Raw genomic sequence first — 14344 nt, forward strand, 5'->3', positions numbered from 1 at the left:
AATTACTTTCTTTCATATGATATTCCTGTAACACTGATTAGTTGAGAGCATTTTAATTTGATTTTCAATTGTTTACGTGGTAAATGAAATTTTAATCGTTGAAAAACCCATCTAAAACTACATGATGAATCAATTTTAAATTACAACTAATAATCTGGAAGCTAAAAATTATTAGAATTGAACATTTAGAATTCAGATTGTATGGTATAATGTCTTATATCTGGTAATTATGGCAAAGTCTCATACGAATTTCTATTAAGTGAATTTTATCGTATATAACTGTTATGATAAATGTGATAAGTCAGGTGATTATACGATACTTTTTGATGCATTGCGAATTTATTACATCTACCGGTTATTATGTATAATCCCCAGCTCGTATTGGCAAATATGATGAATAAACTACTTAATTACCTACCTCCTTTTCCTAACCGGAATATGAGCTGTCACTCAGTTTAAACGAAGATATCAAGCAGGTGGTCAAAGACTTGGGCCATGCTGAAAAATACTCAAATTACCAGACATTATGCTAAAATTTCAATCTAGGATGGTGAATTCGATCTGTAAAGTTGGTTATTTTTGCATATTTTGATAAATGTAGAGAAAGCCAACATTACAAGGCTACTAGTAACTTTTATGTTTCTATCCTTTCTTTGATTTCATTTGATTTTTATGGCAAAAACTTTACTGAACTTATTAAGTTCCAGAAAACATGGTAAGTGATTGAATTAAAGTGATATTTCCTCATGATTTTTCTTAATTTATTAGACACAAAATTTATTAGGGCATAATTTCCGGTGAAAGTGATACATGATGTAAAATTTTGCAAACTTGCCAAGACGATTGGTGAATATACATAATAACTGATGATTATGAATAATTATTCATTTAGCTTAGAAACGTCGCAACCCGAATTTCTTTTCCATTTCTTACGATCTATTACAATTCGTGTGTTTTACAAACCATTTCTGTAACGCAATGTATGCAGCGAGTGCGTACGCAGTGAAAGCATATTTGTGTTGAGGATCCGTTTCTTGCTGTGACTGTCAATATCCCGATCTCAATATTCTACCACGCTCATCTGGGATGCTATGTCGAACAGCAAAGCCCATCATTTCTGAGTATAATAAAGTTCTGAACCACAAGGCCGTAGCCAGAAGGTTATTTCTCTTACTGGAATAGTGGGGGGGGGGGGGTAATTGATGATACGGTAATTTTAAATTTAATTGTGTGATAATTACAGTAAATTTAATATGAGATTTCATATTCGTCAGTAATTTTCTCCCATGACCGAACTCTCAGACACCCTTCCTTCCCTAGTTACGGCCTGGTGGACTACTTCATAGAATGCATAGTGCAGATTGCCTATGATACAAAATGTCTAGTGTTGTTTTGAAGTAAATATTGATATCAATATCTATCAGTTTGTGCAATTCGACTCATGACTTTAAAAAGAGTCATAACGTCGTACTTTAGGAGTTTGTCTCTAGGTAAGACGAGATCAGATTCCTAAAAATAATAAATGAGAGAGAAAGCGATTAAAATTCGTTCAAAAACTTACAATATACTGTACCTGTGTCATATTTTTTCTTACCTCAAAAGTGATAAGATTTTCGATTTATTAATTACAACGTTTTACATCTCACAGAAAAAATTAAAAAAAATAATTTTGCGAAAAGTGTCTCATTCCTTCCGACTCTCTCCTAATGGTGTATAAGATTGGAGCAGAGTCCAACTAGCTGTCAACTGGTACACTCCAGTGTTTTTGTACACTTCTCTTGAATGTCCCATCTTTGGTCCTTACAGAAACAACTCACGATCCCGTCAGATCCTGTAAACAACTCAGTTACTCGACTAAGTCTCCACTGCCAACACCAGATATAGCAACACACATCTGTTATAGCTGGTGTTGCCCCTGCAAGGGCGGTAGACGATCTTCTTTTACTAGAACCAGATAATTTAGGGCCGTATTCACCGACATGGTGTAGTCACAATTTTTCGATAAGAGATCAACACAGATTGGTTAAAAACCTGAATTTAACCAATCCGTGTCGACGATCTCTTATCAAAAAATTGTAACTATAGTTTAAACCAGCGGTTCTCAACCTTTCTTGACTCGCGGGGCCCTTTTCAGTATATAATTTCTATGGCGGAGCCCTGTTTGACTCGAGGAGCCATTTTTTTGTACATAATTTTTATGGCAGAACCTTGTAGGCCTCTCTTATTTACTTATCTATCAAATTTACTGATTCATTTTATTGTTCTCGAGTCGCCGCGGCCCCTGGGAGTTGCACACGGAGCCCTTAGGGAGCACCGATTGAGAACCGCTGGTTTAAATTATGTCGGTGAATACCGCCCATAGAGCACCCATACGCACTCAAGCTCATTTTTGTCGCGGCGTGGGGGGGCGTAATTTTACCAACTCCTCCCCCCCACTCAAAAACTCCAAAAGCCAATCATTTTATAACGGCATTTTTCATTAACCTTGAAGTTTGTTGCCCCCTCCTCCCCTCAAAATTGCCTCCCTGGGCAACTGCCCAGCTTACCCCGACCCCCACAAGCTCTGGTCCTGCATGAACAGATAGGCTATAACATAACGAGAAGACGTCAGCAAAGAAGAATTTCAACAGCAAGTGGGCGCGAATAATAATCGCAGATCCGCGTCTCGATTTGTGCTGGACATCATCTGGATCCAATTAAAAATCCCGGTTTCTGTTTTGTCGTAGAGTGAACCATTTTGTCGCCTGAGATATTTGCAGAAAGAAAAAGAACAAAAAGGAAATAAAAATAATTCAAGGTCAGTAGGACAAGAATTTCAACATATATTTGTATGTTTTTCATCTTGATTCCGTTTGTTTTTTGTTTGTTTGTTTATCTGGTTTCTCAAACTTTTAAAAGAAGCTTCTTTGGTATTAATAAATATGCTCTTGTTTTGTTGGTATCTTCTTTTCTTTTCTTTTTTTTAATATATGTATGTCTTAACCTTTTATGGCTTTGAATACCATAATCTCTTCTTTCTTCACTTGGAAAGTTTTGTTTTTTTTGTCACAGTTATGCGTATGATTTGTTGTGTTTTTAACCCCTTCACTATCCGCGTCTGTATGTGGTCTATGTCGCAACGGTTTATGACACGTGTCAAAGTCATCATCATATGTCTCGGTAGCACATGATCAAGAAGCGGCTTTTCAGTGCGATGTGACTCTCAACTTGATTTAATACTGATCACTTATTACTAAAGTTATATTAAAAGAACAAAGTTTACTTCAATACGAAATCGAAACTAAATAACGACGTAGTAAACAATTGAGATAGTCGATAATTTTATCCATCACGATGGCTCAAGATGCCTACGCCAGTCATTCATTTTTACGACAGTTAAATATTCATTAACCTTTTGAATACTACGCATCATCTGGAGTTGAATATGCCAATTTCTTGTACAAATCGTTATCTTCGTCAGTGACAGCTCGTCACCGAAAATTCGGGGGGGGGGGGGTGCTGAAATTGTTTTGCATTTTATTATGATACAGTCTACTATTTTTGATAATCAATTTTTTTTTTCATTATCTGTACATCTCTGCGAAAATAATAATGCTCTATCAACGGAACGTCAACGCAAATAATTTGTGTAGTGAGCGTAACTGATATCTTCCAAAGTTTAAAATCATTGTTTAGGTTCAGCAGTTGCCATCGGCAATCGTTCATTGCAGGGGCAGAGATACGGGAGGAAAGCACGGGGGGGCCTCTCCCCCCGCGTCAAAGGGAAAGACTGATCTAATGTATATGCGTATATGTGAATTGAAATTATTATCATCATGCGCCCCCCCCTTCCAGACTTTCGTGGCTATTACCACCTATAGTTTATCGCAAGAATCTTAATCTTTTGTGTTCCACCGACCCTTTGTGTCAATAGGACGAAGACCAGGCACCACCTTGTCAATAAGATGAAAGCGCCACGAACATCTGTAAAGAATAATATTCAGCACTTGATGATGTAGAAATAATAAGTTGTTTTCTCATTCGAGCAACCCTGCCCTCACCCCTTGTAACCTCTCCAAGGAGCACCTAGGGTTCTGAGAAAACCCAGTTTATTGCAAATTTCTAAAATTTACACTCTGCTCTCAATTTAATATTTTAATTTGAAAGATAGAGGACAGCATCAATATCCGTGGGCACATTTTCACGAGCTCCCAGAAGGAGTATAATAACTAGAAATAGAGTATAATAATAACTTCAAGATCTCTTTTTTGCTTTATCAAATTCATTTGATGCAATCCAATGGCATTAAGTTGGCACCAAATACATTCGGACTTGAAATTTTCTAGGAAGATGCGCCTTTGAGCTTAGAAAAAGTTAGCTTGGTCTTTGGTAACATCGAAAATTCTACCAAAACTCTGTTTTTGGTGATCAACCAACGAAAAAATAACCACAAAACCACCAATTACTCCAGATTTCATTGTTTTCTTGAGTAATCCACTACCGTGCGAAACCATAGTGAATCATAGATTGGTTAATACTTTGTTGTCAATAAGATTTTCGGCTGCAACGTAAGCACCAAACCTTCTTCTCGTGTAACTTAATTTCACTCAAGTATGACAGAAATTTTGCTCTTACGTAATTCATTCGTCTGAAGCAGAGAAATGTGTACAATATGTTAATTTGGTAAGAATAAAATAAGTCAGAAATTTATGATAAATTTAAATCGATAATTACTGAAATGCGGTGTATAAAAATGTACCGATTTGCCATTAAATTTCTCAATGAAATTTTACGTCATTAGTGCTCTTAACATTTGGGATAATCGGTGTAAATTTGATGTTATATCATAATGCTATAAATTATCAATTTTTTTACCGCAATTTCTCGTAATAAAGCTGTGGCTCTCACATAGCTTTGATTAATTTTTAGCCCATGCGGCTGATTCAGAACCACACGTCAAATTCAATGATTTTTTTCTAACTCCAAGGAATTCTATTGATTTTTTCTCAAAATTTCCTTGGTTTATTTCTTTTTAACGCTTCAATCGGCAGAGCAGAAATCACTAACCCTCCTGTAAAATGTCAAATCGTTTTTTATGAAGTGAACTTTCTTCCAATTTTCAGCAGGTGCAAAGTAAGGGAGATAAGAAAATGTGTTCCATTGAGAAATCAGCTTAACAAAATATAAAATACTGTACGTGATCAATCAATTATTATTATATTGCAAATGGTCAAAACGTCAAAAATATCGAAATGGCAAAAACATCATTGCTGAAATAAAAGGCTTTTAAGAAGGCGAGATATCGCGTCACTACCGGTGAGAAGGTTAATCCAGTTGATCTGAAAATAAGTTTATATCCCAGAGAATAATTTCTAACTCTGTGTTCAATTCATTGATATAAAATCCTCAAAGAAAACCTTGGAAGATCAAGTTGTCTTACAACATTTAATTTTATTTCATTCTTAGTGTTAGTTTATGAACAAAAATTGAATGGAAATATACAAAGTTGCAGCGTGTGAATAGCTTAAATTTTCAAGAATATGAAAATTCAAGCATTTACCATCTTTACTTCAAAATATGAAAGATTTACCGGAAATTGCGGTGCAATGGAATAGTCAAGTATTTTTTTATAGTTATATGTGGAAATTCGTGCATATAGCAGGTGTTCGTAAATATAATATAAAATTGTAGACAATTAAATACTGTGTTTAAAATATTGAAATTCTCCAATTTCTGTATAGATTTTTCCCCCTTTTGGGAGTGTTGTTTCCCCCCTACCCCTTTTCTTAATGTAATACCATTTCAAATACACTCTAGATACGATGATAAAGAAAATGCAACTGTCACAGACATTTAAAATTTAATCGACGGAGCGGCATCTAACAGCTGTCACACCGTCAGCTTCAAAGCACATGCTCCCTCTAAGACGGATTTAAAAAAAAACAACAGAAAAACAACCACAGAGACGGGAAAAAAACCATTTGAACACAAAAATCACTTAAAAGCCAGCGACGATCCGGCGCTCATGATACCCCCGCAATGGCGCAACAACTTGGCAGTTCGTGAGGTATGTACGCAATCAAGTTCCTCGGCGCCCAAAGATGGCGCCACTACCGTAATGTTGCTAACACTGGCTTCAACCTACAAGTTTTTTTTGTTTTTTTTTGTGTCTTTCCTTTATTTTTATTTGCTTTATTTTCTGTGTCTTTAAGGATTTTGAATTTTTTTTTAAAGTGTGAATGACGGCTATACGTGGGTGCTACACGTGGTCGCTTGGTGCAATATATTATTTCTCATCTTTTTCCATTCATAACTTTAGGGGCGACATAAACCTTTTTCTACCAGTCGAATAAAAAAAAGAGTATTTAGACTAAAGAAGTTGTTACCCTTAAAAAAAATTACATTTATATATTTTTATCTCCTGACAGAATGGAAGATGGGAAATTTTCCAGTTCTGCTGCTGCTGCCTCAGGGTAGGAAAAATATGGCATCAGTCGCAATAAAAAACGTTGTGAGATCTCGAAAACCAGACATGAGACATGTTATAAAGGCGTTACGCCATAAACTATATGTACATGTATATATATATATATACACTTGACCGTGACCTTCAGCGCTAAAAACACATGATGATGGGGGAAAAGAAAGAGACAAGATGATGGGGATTAGATTTTTATCCGCTGTCTTCCACATTTTTGCCCACATAATTAAGTTCATACTCGGAAAACAAAATCATTCAGCTCTAGAATCTTCTCACGATCAAAAGTACATAAATAGAGACAAATAAGAAAATGTACGCGTTTTTCATTTTAAAAGCCTTCGAAAGTTTATTCTAATGTACTTACTCGGTGTTGGTATAATACAATTATACATTAGTTCCACTTTGGAAATGTGTATACCTTTAATATATAATGTATAAAAATTGGGGGTGTCCAATGAATAAAAATTTTTTAATTAAATTAATGAGCTAGTTATTGAAATTAGTTTGAATTAGATTTCTGCCCCATGGCACATATGCATACATTATACTCCAGATGTAGACGTAGAATATATGTGTTCAAGAGTTGCTCAAAAGTTCTCTTCTCTCCGAGGAAAAAACAGGCGTTCTCTCATTAAATATCTCTGAATGAAATATGATTGAGACGAGTTGGAATTTTTTTTTTTCCAAACGAAGCCGAATCGTTGAGTAAATTTATTCAAAAGTCAAGTGAAATGCTCACTCATTTCAAAAAGCAGAACATGAAATGATAATTGGTTATTCTTGGCAGAACATATGGGCACTTGATCATCAGCAAATGAGCTGTAAACATGTGGGGGCAAAAAAAGGGGCTGATCATTGCCTGAGGTATCCAATTATTCACGATTATGCAATTCACCCCGTATCTCTCTACGCTCTTAAATCCGTTAAATTAAATAAATAAAAAACACGCATGTCCCGAATATACGGGACAACTGCTAACCCTAGCTCCTCTCCCCCACAATGTTTTCTTCGTGATGAAAAAATCAGTTCAGGAAAAATGGAATCATTGGGCAGCTTGATTTGATTGCATAGTAATCACACAAATCTATTTACGAACTCTCATTGGAGACAGAAGTTGTTTACGGAACAGTTTTGTCTCTAGGCTGTTAATTTTGCAGATCCCTTACAAGGTCTTGTTGATTCCTTACAAGGTCCTGAAGAAACCTTATTGCTTCTAGAGTATTTATTTCGGGATGTTTGTATGTGTGTGTGTTGACTTCCTCCGTTATTAATAAATATCATGATTTATGCGTCAGACACTGTTTGTATTCATTTGCTTGTAATCAATCTCAAATGGCACGCGATGTGGACTGGACTCACGATTTTATCGCCTTCTGTTACTGGAAGTGAACCTGCGATTGCTAGTCCAGACGATGAATGACATTCGAATATGTCAGGGTAAAGTTAGTTACCATTACATTGATCAATTGAAAAGAAAATTTTGTTCAAGTCTAAGAACGTGTGTAAAGTGACTAAGAACCTTTAATTTATTACACAGAAGCTTTATTTGGATGTAGTGAAATCGTGGCAATAAATCGTGACAATAATCGTGAAATCATTTTTTCTGAGTGGAAAAATCTTTAAATACCAAACATCAAACCCATGACCATGCCCAGCCCCCCCCCCCCCAAGGATAGGGCTGACAGGGCTCCCGAGGGGCCCAAGATGATTCTGATTTTTTTCACGCTATAACTTCACTAAGAAGAGCCCTTGAAAATTCTGATCCGGGAACTCACCAAAGATCCTATCAAGGGGGAAATCCCTGCTGAAAGATATGGTTGACCATGGCCATTCCTTCTCCTTCACCATGGGGAAAGCTGATCGGATTCTAGAAGCACAGGAGCCTATCTTGTTAATTTTTTTTTAATGAGAATTAATATAGATAGTACCTTAAAAAAATACAGTCCGGGGGGGGGGGGGTTGCATCAAAGATTCCGGCTTAGAGGCTTAGATGCCCGACTCCGTGATGTGGGGATCCCAGACCAAAACATTTCGAGAATATCACACACAGTCATACCCTATATCAGTGTTTCCCATAGTGGACAATATTGCCTCTTGGTGGGCGATGGAATGGCCCAAGAGTCGGTAGAAGCTGTGAGTGTAAGAGATACTAACCCCCGGCCCGGCAAACATAGTTCACCATACGGGGTTCCCCGAAGGGAGCATTTATATTCTCCACAAAAAAAAATCAGCATAATCAACTTTGCATCTTACCCCAGGGAGCAACCATTAACAACTCGCGAAGCTGTGAGTATAACATAGAATCCTATGGGCTCACTTGAGTCGCGGGGCGATGAGAGGAAAAAAAAATCTGGAGGTGGGGGGGGGGGGGCGATGGAACAAAAAGTTTGGGAAACTATGCCCTATATGAACAAAGTATGAAAGAACATGTTTCTTAAAAGTTGTAGACGTAATCTAAATTGAATAAATTTAATAAAACAAGGTAGCTTTGTTTGGACTAGAAAATACCCAGATAGCAAGCCTCTTCTACAACTTTCGAGAAAATATTTTTTTAAAAAAACCGTAGCGCTGCCGCTACCTAAACTTTTTATCAATAATAATAGTCTCGATAATTCGTCTTTCCAAAGATCAAGATTCCGGAAAATCTGTGCTCCTGAAATTTTTTGAAGTTTCTCCTCAGCACCTCTACATTTTTGCTTCCTATTCCCTAAGAATGTGTTTAGTTGAATTTCTCCCACAAATGCGAGAAATTTAAGTTCGAAAGTAATTTTCATTTAAACAGCCTAAGTTCGTAGTGAATTTCCTGCGTTTTCTATTTCTTCCAGTTATCCGAGAAGACGGTCCATTATGCATTAAAGAAAGAAACGAAAAATCAAAAGTTATATTTTCATAAAAAATGCAGTAATCTGGTGTTTTTATTCTGTAAAAAAAGTTGAAATTACAGCATCTCCCAGTAGCACAACGAAAATCGTACCCATACCAGTCCGACGTCGGAACGTTGGAGAGAGTTCGGAAATTTTTACGTGTCCGATATCAAACGATATAGTAAAAATGTATTCACTCAATAAACGGCAAAATATCTTCTTTTTTCTCTAAAATATTTTTACTCTCATTTTTACAGCATTTCGTTTCGAAGGAGAAAATATCTTGTATGTGATAATTAGTTTCTTTTGAAATAATCCAACTTTCTCTATGTCGAACTACGTCGGCAAATGTATGCCATTCTACGTCGGACGATATCGGTAACGGCGTCGAACGGTATCGAAATCTCTACGTCGTTCCATATAGCTGCTGTGTGCTTGGGGTCAGTATAAAAATGTCCGTCACCTGTCCATATAAAATTTTTTCTCACTTCACGTTTTGGTTTCGATTTACAATCAATAGATGGCAGTACTGTGTACGAAGTATTTTGACATTCCTCGGACCATATTTAACTGAGACAAAAATGGCTCACTCAATTGGCATTAAAATAATAAATGTCGTTCAGTTTTTCTTATATTTACCTTCATTAAGAAATAATTCTCATTTTAGGACTTGAGATTCAATACAGTGTAGGGTGACCATACGTCCCGTATTTCCCAGGGCAGTCCCGGTTTTTCTCTTTTTTTGGCCGTCCCGACTTTTTGGCAAAAGTGTCCCGGTTTTCCCCGTATTTCACACGAAGCCTACTTGAATTTTTATTCTTTATTGAAGTCGAAGATTCAAATTATTTTTCAACTCAAATTATTTTATGATAGTTGCAACTATATATGGGATATTAATCTCCCGCATTTGCCTTGGTAAACGGTTTTTTTTCGTAGAATACATTTTAATCCACTGCACTTTTCAGTAATGCATAGGCTGGCCATATTTCCTCGAGAGAAATACGGGACATTGGGATTCCAAATACGGGAAAATACGGAACATTGCCAATTATCGCCAAAAATGACGCTAAAACCGAAAAAAGTCGCCAAATATTGTTGAAATAACGGAGAAATCACAATGACGGGAAATGCAGCATTACTGCTAATTGCAGTGGATTAAAATGAATTCCACGAAAAAAAATTTTCACTGAGACAAATGTGGGAGATTCATATACTCATTTATAGTTGCAGTTATCATAATATAATTTATAAGTTGAAAATAATTTCAATCTTTGACTTCAATAAGGAATAAAAATTCAAGTAGGCTTCGTGCAAAATACGGGAAAAACCGGGACACTTTTGCTAAAAAGTCGGGACAGCCAAAAAAACAGAAAATACCGGGACTGTCCCGGGAAATACGGGACGTATGGTCACCCTACTAATGCATCATTTCCCGCCATTGTGATTTTCCGTAATTTCAACAATATTTGGCAACTTTGTTTGGTTTTGGCGTAGTTTTTGGCAATAATTCGCAATGTAGCGTATTTTCCCGTATTTGGAATCCCGATGTTCCGTATTTTCCTCGAGGAAATATGGTCAGTTTAATACAGTGCAAACTGGGTAGTCTTTTGAGCTGTGTGACCCGTGCTAGCATTTGTCACAAATCGAATTTTTATTAACCCCAATAACAAAAACCCGAACTGTTCAGAAAAATTTGCTTTTTAGACACACAATATACTGGTTTTGTTTCAAAAAAAGGAGAAGCATTTCCTTTTTTTTTTCTGGATGATTCCACGAAGTACAATAAGAACCAGGTATCCGGCCTTGCAACACAAAGCTATGTGTAATCATGAAAGAGGTGTAAAAGAAGTAAAATAACAAAACCTACCTAAACAATGGAAGTGCAAATAATGTCGTTGGTCTCTGTTTTTCGCGGGTATGTAGGTAATTCCTAATGTATGATTAAAGCTAATGTCATTTATATGATGTGTACTTTTTGTGCGATTTTTTGATTCACCGAATGTTATTGAAACGTGAAACACCATTTCGCACGTCAATCGTGGAATCAACATTCGACTTGTTTCTTTTTATTACTACATAGAATTGTAATCCTAAATATGATTCATTCTTTGGTCATATGTTCAAAGCCCGGTTTCTTTTTTTTAACAAAAATCGTAGTATGTCAATATTGTAATTCGTTTCAAACATTTCCATATAAAATGAGTAATTGAGGGCCGTATTCACCGACATGGTTTAAACCTGTAGTTACAATTTTTGGATAAGAGATCAACATAGATTGGTTAAAACCTTGAATTTAACCAATCCGAGTCGATCTCATCAAAAAATTGTGACTATGGCTTAAACCATGTCGGTGAATACCGCCGTTAGGGGTGCAGAAGATACTCACGCTAATAATCTGTTTAGTCGTCTGCTTTGTAGAGAGTTAAAAAACAGATTAATACTGATTTCAGCAATGGATCACTTGGACTATTTCGTGTTTGCAGAAACGTGTAACTTTATCACGGTCAGGTGTTGGGGGGGGGGGGGGAGTAGATGGATCTGGTATCCGAGACGAGGGGGAGGCAGAAATTTCACCTTCTAACCTCTCCTTCAACATTAGAAGGTGGAGGCAAAATGTGTGCTCGCCCTCGCACACCAAGCATCTAGTTGTGGCCCTGATCATGACAGTCGATTGCGTTTCCTTAGTATGGTTCGTCATCTGCATGCACCAGTCTGGAGAGAAAGAAAAACGCAAAAATTAAGAGAATATCAGGGAAATGCGCTTTTTTTTTACTCCCCCAGAAACAGGTGGCCGATTACGCTCTACATAAAGTGTTGTGTGGAAAAACAACCACATTTCCTATTGGTGAGTGGACATTGTGTTGCGCTGGGTGATTACAGAAAGGTAGGGTAAGGAAATACAACAAAAGTGAGAAAGGAACCGTGCAGTGCACATTTGACTCCAGGAGCAGTCTGGCAATCATGCCCGATGTAAAGCGCTGGTGTGAAGCGTGTTGTGCTCGGTAGGGAAGCCATCGTACCGCTCTTCCTATTGGTGAGTGTATAGCATGTTAACGTGATCTTCACGTATTCCCAAGGGATCAGCATGATCCGTCCAGGGAATTTGTTAGTGTTAGTAGACATCCATGCCCGAACCAGGATTCGAACCCAGACCACAGTGAGAAGCTAGTTCCCTAACCACTCGACTGCCAGGCGGCAAATACGCTGGGTATTCATGCTGCACGCAGCGCAGAAAACCTGCTCCTGGGAAAACACTGCTTTAAAACATATTTACGTAAATGCATATTGTTAACTGAAAAAGCCTGTTTACACACCTTAAATGATTTAGTAGTTAACTGAATTTTAAATTGTATGCAGACAATAAGGGCCGTTTACATAGTTTACTTTGTGAGTGATTTAGTTTAAAATTGCATAAAAATTATCCAGTGAACATTTATAGCTATAGTGTAGTCCCTAGTTGGCGATTTTTTTTCTTTGGCAAGAAAAACGTCTAAAAGCATGATGAAAAGTTGCCGAGAGTGAAACAAAGTCATACTTGTGGATGTCTTCTTGCCAAAAAAAAAAAAAAAATTGCCAACACATCGTCAAAAGGCGATTATACTACTGTAGTTGAAAAAAAAAATGATGATAAAAACAAAACAACATTAAAAGGTATTGAGATTTAAAATAAAACATTTTAGACTAGATACCAGATCCAGATTGGAAATGAAGAAACGCATAAAATGACCAACAATAACATGATTTCGGAATGATGGAAAATAAATATTCTTTGTAATAAAAAAAATAAAAATACAGACTCTTTTAATCCTTTATATCCTGAAGGCACTTTAAAGTACTGGGTTAGGTAATTTGTTTTGCCGCTTTGGTGGTGGAGTGGTCTTAGTGACGTGTCGTGAGGTCCCAGGTTCGGACCCCACTGTCGCCCACAGTGGTGGTCTGTTGAAGTTGGTTTTCTGTGTCCCAACTTCAAAGCATGAATGTGAGCCGATCTCCCCTTTAAAAAAGGTCTCGCCACAGAAAGCAACAGACCTACAAACAATACAAATGTAATTCAATCATAACACGTCACTCACTTCACTTCTGAAATGTAGATGGCAGAACTGAAAAATCAAACATAACATATGCATTCGGATTGTTAGGTACGCACACACAGGTGGTGATAGACCTGAGTTGTGCTTGGTTTTAAGGAAAGAAAGATAATTTGTTTTAAACTGACTAATTGTTTCAAAAATGTTTCCCCCCCCCCTTTAATTAGAACTAAAATTATCTACCAAATAATTTATGATAACTGTTCATTATCATTGCATTTATACATTTTTTAAATTTATTATAATTTTCTCTTCTACTTTTCACAATATTGTATATAAAAGGTTAAATAAACAGCCCTTTCCCTTGTACAAATATATTCTTTGTATTAAAAACAAAAACCTGGACTCTTTTAAATAATAAAACGATCTGGACGTAAATGTGTCTGTGGGAAATATTAAAGGTACAATGTGAAAGACAATGATATCCAAAGTGAATGATACTGAAAACCGAAGGTCGCATACTCAATTGTGGAAAATGTAAAGGTATATACCCTACGAGAGAAGGTATGAAAAAAGCTTCAGCAGAGTTTCAAATCATTCAAACAACGTGGTAATACAAAAGCATATTATAACGAGCACCCTCTGCTATTTGCTAGTTTCTGCATCCCTAAACAATGTATGAAAGACTGGATAAGAAGATATTGGTGAAATTTTCAAAGAAATTCACACGCCGTTTTGGGGAAACGAACCACAGTGTTTCATTTCAATTTTTCACAATGCTCATGAATTTTCTCTCCAGATTTCATCCATATCCACTTGGTATCCAGTCTTTTGTACTTTGTATGAATAGTTGGAAAGTTACATTGTTTCTCTCTTCACCTGGGGCTATATTGCTGTTAAGAGCAACTAGCTGAGTCAGGAGGCTGTCCATGCGCAGTCCCATTCAATGCACATGTACGCTCTGAGAAAAGAAATTGTTGGTCCTCTGTAGC

At 36.7% G+C, this 14344-nt stretch overlaps 1 protein-coding gene across 1 annotated transcript in view; it reads left to right on the top strand.

Annotated features, from left to right (window-relative positions):
- The first annotated feature begins 11152 nt into the window (after nt 1–11152).
- Nucleotides 11153–14344, top strand: part of LOC149070003 (uncharacterized) — an 85082-nt gene continuing 81890 nt past the window's right edge. The window contains exon 1 of the mRNA XM_089250202.1: nt 11153–11239. The gene's annotated coding sequence lies outside the window, so the exon portion shown is untranslated. The remainder of the gene's footprint in view (nt 11240–14344) is intronic.

The sequence above is a fragment of the Pholcus phalangioides genome, unplaced genomic scaffold (assembly GCF_987345545.1).
Source record: "Pholcus phalangioides strain wild (caught in Gottingen) unplaced genomic scaffold, Ppha-v1.0 ptg000022l_1, whole genome shotgun sequence".
In the NCBI taxonomy this organism is placed as follows: Eukaryota; Metazoa; Arthropoda; class Arachnida; order Araneae; family Pholcidae; genus Pholcus; species Pholcus phalangioides.